General features: G+C 47.6%; 1 pseudogene across 1 annotated transcript; it reads left to right on the top strand.

The window, feature by feature from the left end:
• Window positions 1-1,342: 1,342 nt before the first annotated feature.
• On the top strand, window positions 1,343-1,772 carry LOC308428213 (small ribosomal subunit protein eS19-like; annotated as a pseudogene). Its single transcript has one exon. The product of its transcript is annotated as a small ribosomal subunit protein eS19-like (transcript).
• The last annotated feature ends 5,016 nt before the right edge of the window (window positions 1,773-6,788 follow it).

The following is a 6,788-nucleotide window of genomic DNA, read 5'->3' as shown; positions in this document are numbered from 1 at the left end:
CTACAAGGCCCAGTTATGAATATCGGAAATCGAGCCTGGCTCTGGGAAGGCTACAGTCAGAAGCCTGTCACAGATGGGAAAAATCAGGGCAAAGGTGCAGGTCACCAGAATGCCGAGGGATGACAAGGGAAGAGGGGGTCCCAGCACCAGGAACAGGCTCAGTACAACCTCTTTGGCCCTCGTCGGCACAGGGAGACCCAGGAAACATCCCAGGAGTTACTGCAGGAGCATCTACCATTCTTGCTATCAGTCATTCTTACCAGCTAAGGATCCTTGACACCCATTTTGTCCTCTTAGGCACATTACCATGAGTCCTGTTACCGAGAAGAATGAGAATACAAGATTGACAGGTAGCAGATGCCACAGAGACTGTGACATGTCCTTAAACAGCCAACAGACACCTTTGGGCATTGTTACCCTGGAAAGACACTTGCCAGTGATTTTTCATTGGGTGGAGAATCTCAGGATTTTATTTCGACATTGATTTGACCATAAATATAGTTATGTTTTCCCCCCTGTTGTTTGCTTGGTTGCTTTGAAATGGAGTCTCAAAAGGCTGACCTCAAGCTTACCATCCACCTGCCTCAGCCTCTCAAGTGCTAGGCACTGTGCTTGACTACGTTAAAAAAGGAGGCACACTGGGGAAAGGTGAGCAGAAGCCAAAGAGCAGACTTGAATTTCAATTCCTGTTTCGGGGAAGACACTGCCACCTGCCACTGAGGGGTGACTCTCCACCATGAGTTGGTTCCCCTGGAATGAGGAAGAAGCTTTTTGCAGCAGTGTCTGGGATAATTCTGAGGCACATGTGAGGGCTGTTGGGAACAGCTGCCCTCTTCCTATCACCCCCACCTGCCCCTTGGCCCGCCCCTCTTTCCTTCCTTAGCAGAGCTCTGATTCATCTTCCCAGGCCTCCAGTGGGTCGGTGTGGTTCCTTTTCTCACTGGATCGACAGCATGTGTGACAAATAGCAAAGTCAGGGGCGAGGGGTTTGGTGGGGTGTGTGGTTTGATGGGATTTAAATTCATCAGGCTTGGGAAGGCATGGCGGGTGGCCGCACAGCAGTGGGGGCGTGCAAGTGGAACTCTGCAGCCTCGGATTGGGAAGCAGAGAAACGAGAATTGGCCACACTTACCTGGGTTTCTCTTCTTTTCCTTTCTCTTCAGTCCTGGACCTCAGACTCAATGAAAGCTAGTCTTTCTCAGTTAGTCATCTCTGCGGTCACCCTAACAAAGGCAAGCATCACTAGTGATCCACACAAGATAGTTCTTGACAACCACACTAATTACACCAATTAGAAGTTTTATGTTGCCTTTCCCCTGGCTGGCAGCTTGGAGGCCGCAGGATGCCCGGAGTTACTATAAAAGACTGTAACCAGCAGGAGCTCTGGTAGCCTTCCTCAAAACGTCCCGAAAGCTGAAAGTCCCCAAATGGGTGGACACGGTCAAGCTGGCCAAGCATAAAGAGCTTGCCCCAAATGATGAGAAATGGTTCTACACACTTCCGGTACCAGTGCTGGGCTGCAGAAGCAGGGGTGGTGCAGGGGTTGGTTCCATGACTAGGATCTACGAAGGACGGCAGAGAAACGGTGTCAGGCCCAGCCACTTCAGCAGAGGCTCTAAGAGTGTGGCCTGCCAAGTCATCCAAGTCCTGGGGGGCGGTGTCTGAAAATGGTGGGAAAGGACCAAGATGGGGGCCGCAACCTAACACCTCAGGGACAGAGAGATCTGGACAGGATCGCTGGACAGGTGGCAGCTGCCAACAAGAAGCATTAGAACAAAGGATGCTGGATTAATAAATTGCCTTATTCATTTAAGAAAAAGTTTTATGTCTTTTATATTGATGGTCAGACCAAGAGCAGTTTTGAGCCTCCAAAATGGCTTTTGGTGCCCAAATACAGGTATACAGAATTTTTAAAGGCAAAAAACACAGAGTTACATCAGAGTTAGATCAGGGTAAGAGTAACATTGAAACTGTCACCCCTAGAAGAGCAGAGCAGTTATTTTAGACACAACTTGCCAAGTATTTTGGTTAATACATCTGGACCATGGTCAAGGCCATGGAAATGTCAAATCTGTTGCCAAGGCAGATGTGGCCGTTGGGAGGGTAAAAGAGGGGCTGAGAAGTGTCTAACCAAACACAAAATAGAGTCAGAACTGCATGAAGTTACCTTAAATCATTTCGTGTGTGTGTGTGTGTGTGTGTTTGTGTGCCGTCTGTCTGTCTCTATCTCTGTGTGTCTGTGTATGTTTGTGTGGACACGTAGCTACATGTTCGTATGTGACTGTGCACATCTTTGTGCACATCTCTGTATGTCTGTGTGAATGCTTGTATGTATGTGTCTGTGTGCATCTGCGTGTCTATGACTGTGCTTGCCTATGTTCATTTGTGTGTGTCCGTGTGAATCTATGTGTGTGTGGTGGGTGCATATGTGTACAGGTGTGCACAGAGGCCAAAAGAGCCTGGCAGTGCCCTCTTAAGTGTCCCTGCCTTCTTTTCTTGAAACGGGGTCTCTCAGGGAATCTGGAGTTCACCGATGATTTTCAGATAGGCTGGCAGGCAGCAAGTCCAACCCCTCCCATCCACCCATCACTCCCCGCACTGAAGCTTTGGCATTAAAGGTGCATGTTACTGTTATGTTACTGTGCTTGGCGTTTGGCTTGGGTGCTAGGAATATGCACATGGATCTTGTGTTGTACAGCAAGTACCCTTAACCACTGAGCTTAAGGGAGGGGGAGTCAGGGTCTAGAACCCAGGGTTTTGCACATCCTACACATACGCTCTCCCGCCCTTGAGGTGCTCCTTTTTAAAATCCTATCCAGGCAAGAAATGAAATTAGCCATCATATAGGTCATATAAGCTGATCCTCCCCATCGATATAATACTGAGGACTAGAGAAGATGCTTGGGGTGATAATCTAAGACCAAACACCAGGACAAGCACAACAGGGTCATCTGGACAAGGACTATGTGTGACTTCTGGGAGTCTGTTAAGCCACTTCATCCAGAGAAGTCATTACAGTCCCCCACATAACACCAGCAGGCACGGGTCATCTCAGCCATTGTCATTCACCAGAGCATCCTGGAAACAGTGGGTGACAAGCAGAGTGACAATGGGAGCTACATGTCTTAATGACAGACGTGTAGCTTTCAGAAAGGAAGAGACCAGCAGGAAAGAAGACCAACTTACAGGGAGCAAAGAGAGGACCAAGGGCACAGCCCACCCTCCTGGGCAGCTACAAGTCAATTCAGACACACGGGTCAGTGGAAAGACTGGTCATCTAGGGGCTTGGTGGCTCAGCAGAGGTGATTCCTGCCTAGAGACAGTACACCACCTGCCTCTGACCTACGGCTTCTCACGCAGCCTCCCCATGTGCCTGACTAACCTGTGTCTATAGGCAGCAATAGCTTTACTCTGTTGCTTATTTGGTATAGTTTGTGAAGTTCTTTATTATTAGTGCACCCTCTTGGATTCACAGGATAGACACAGAGTATCTGTTGGGTCCTTGGCTTTGTCTTTAGACACTAAAAGATGCCACTATCACGAAAGAAAAAATGGAGAGATTCATAGGCCACTCCTAGATTACCAGCGTCACTGAGGAGAGGGCTGCCTTTCTCTCTTTGCTGCTGTTGCTGTCTGGCATTTCGTTCTTAAGACAACAGGGAGAGGAATTTAGATGCCACTCTGTCTTCCCCAGGGAAGATAAAGAAGGCTGGCCAACACCGGAGCCTTGATTTTTCTTCTGCAGAACAAGAGTCAGGCAGCAGAGGGGGCTAGCACCACAAGGCTCCGAGAAGCAACTGGAGGCTCAGGCCTCTTGTCTTCCAAGGCAGCCTGCTAATACAGAAGCAAAGAAACAAGTCTTAACTAGTGTTATAGGTAGGCTTCTGTTGCTGTGATAGCATGACCCAAAGCAACTGCAGAATGTAAAAAGTTGATCTGGCTTACATCATCGAGGGAGCCAAGGCAGGAACCCAAGGCACATGCTTGTAATCACAGAGGAACACTTCTTTCTGCCTTGTTTGGTTTCTTTTCTTATCCAAACCAGGCCCACTTGCCTAGGGATGGGGCTGCCCACAGTGGGTGGGGCCCACCTACGTTAATTAGCAATAAAGAAAACATACCAGGGACATGCTCATAAACCAATGTGATGGAGGTAATTCCTCAACTGAGGCTCAAGGTTTATGTCCAGTTGCCAGCTGAAGCTAACTCTGACAGTTGGCTACCTAAAGTATTGCATGCCTTTTATATTTCTGTATGGAGGGGAGAAAGGAAGGGAGGGGGAGTCAGGGTCTACAACCCAGGGCTTTGCACATCCTACACATACGCTCTAGCACTGGCCACACCCTGGTACCCATGCCGTATCTGAAATGCCTGTGTTTTGACAGGTGAAATTGTGTTAGCCTGGGCATCTCATATTCCCATCCCAGGATGCACTGTTCCTGTGATGTGGAAACGATACACAATGTTTAAAGTCTGAATCCTGTGGTAGTTGGGGTCCTGTCTGAAGAGCTTTCCTTACCTCCCCAGGCTATGAGAAGACACAGCTGCTGGGTTGTTGGCTTTTGCTTTTAAACTATCCTCATATATAGTACTGACTGTGTTAGAGTTTCAGAAAGGTGACCAGTATAGGGTAGCCCAGCCCTGATTTGGGCCTTCCCAGTCACCCTGGCTATCCCAAGAAAGCAAGTCCTTTTCCTTCTTGGTGCATTTCTAAGCAAAGTTCATGAATACATCGGTTGCAGCAGAAACTGGCCAACCTGCCTACAGCTGCCCACCAGACCTATAGGCTGGTGCCACCATCTGGTAGAAATAGGTACTGACATATTTTTGTCTTTGGTTCTGGGACTCACTTCCCAATCAGCCCACTACAAGTAATGGAAACATCTAAAAACGTGAATCCCAATAAATTCTCCCTAAAGCTCTCCGCACAGTGTCACAGTGATGGAGGTGTGACTAACAACCTCGTGAAACACATGTTACCCCAACTCTGCTCATGTAATTTCAATGCCCTATAATTAGTAAAAAAACAAAAAAAAATATATATATATATATATATAAAACTTTAAACTCCCCCTCAAAATAAATCTCCATGCCCAGATGTTTTCACCACTGAATTCTGCCAAGGGTTTCATGGAGAATTTATAGCAGTTTAACACAAGTATTCTATTCCAGAAAACAGTAAAACCTGGGCTGCCTTGCTATTACAAGAAGGAGGAGGAATGGGGGGGGATCAGGTTGACTAGGATGCTTACCTCAGTGCTGCAGCAAGGTCTGCATGGATGGCACCATATCCCACAGGCTGAGACGTAGATTTCAAAGCAGCCCGGACACCTTACCTTTTGGTCATGTTATTGCATAGGATGGGAAAGAAAAACCCATAACAAAGCAAATTAAATAATGTTCAGACAAGTGCACAGCATCATCAGGTAGGAGTGCTTCTGCCAAAGCAAACACTGATCTATAAGTGAAGGTCAGCCCATATGAGATCTATAAGGGAAGGTGAGCCCGTATGACCTGCTGTTTTGAGACCAGCTACAGAAGCCCATGTTACATCCGTTGGAGTGGGAAAAGCACTTACAAAATTTAAAGTTCCCCATTAGTATACACTCTCAAGTACTTGAAGGGAACTTTCTCAGTGAAGGCTATCTACAAATAGCCTATAGCCAGCATATTTGCCCAAACGTAAAGCAGGTCATAAATTTAAAACTCAAAAAAAAAAAAAAAAAAAAAAAAAAAAAAAAAAAGGCAACAAAAAAACTTGTGGGAGAAACGTTGAAGAAAATCCTTATAAGTGAAAGTGGAGTAAAGGGTTTTAAATCGATCAAAAGTAGAATTCGGGGGAGGGGCCTGGAAAGATGGCTTAGAGGGTAAGAGCACTTGCTGGAGCTCCAGCTCAGCCCACGCCCTCTTGTGGACCATAAGACTCTTCCCTGCCTGCTGGGACAAAGTACAACACGGAAAACACATGCAACAGGACAGGGGTGGCCTGCATAAGCTCAGGATTCCAGTGTGCCAGGCAGGCTTTTTCCCTCAGCCTTGAACTTTCCCCTATACGAAGGGAGAGGGAAGCCAAAATAGTGCTAAGTACACTGCCCTGCCAACCTCTCCTCCTCCCCTCCTCCCCTTCTCTTCCCCTAACTCCCTTCCCACCCTCTTCCCCTCTTCCCTTCCTCCTCCCCAGACCTCCGCCATTTTCTATCTTACTCTGGCTCCGAGTCTGCCCAGAATGTTCTCAGCAGGAAAATGCTGGAAAGCAGGCTGGACAGAGGAAGAAACAACGGAACCAATAGTTGGCTGTCTGTCCCGGCGGCTTGAACCCCACCTGCCCAGCCTGGAGGACAGGGCACCATCCTCTCAGACCTTGGAGTAGCACTGTGAATTCAGCATCCTCAGACTCCACTCCCTCCTAGCCTTGCTGGTGGTCAGCGATGTGACTTCTTTTCACATCAATTCCTGGTGCCTGACTTGTAGTCTGTCTCCGACCTTACGTTCCAAACCTACGGCTGCTGTTTAAATGAGCTGTAACAGCAGATATAGGGGGGCTACGCTGGAGGCATTCGTTTTTTATGCTGCTCCTTTTGGCAGGCTTCTTGTTAAAAAAGCCTGTGTAATGTACACCTGGCTCTGGTTTTGGAATACTGAAAAGATCGGTGCACTATTGTCATTTCTGTTACTGTGATAAAATATCCCAGCAAAAGGCAACTTAGGGAAGAATGCGCTTTTAGCTTGCAATTCCAGGTCCATCACTGTGGGGTAGTCATATCTGCTGGAGCTTGAGTCAGCTAATT

The sequence above is a fragment of the Micromys minutus genome (assembly GCF_963924665.1).
Source record: "Micromys minutus genome assembly, chromosome: 12".
Classification (NCBI taxonomy): Eukaryota; Metazoa; Chordata; class Mammalia; order Rodentia; family Muridae; genus Micromys; species Micromys minutus.
Note: the sequence above shows the minus strand (reverse complement) of the source record. Positions and strands in the feature narration are given on the sequence as shown.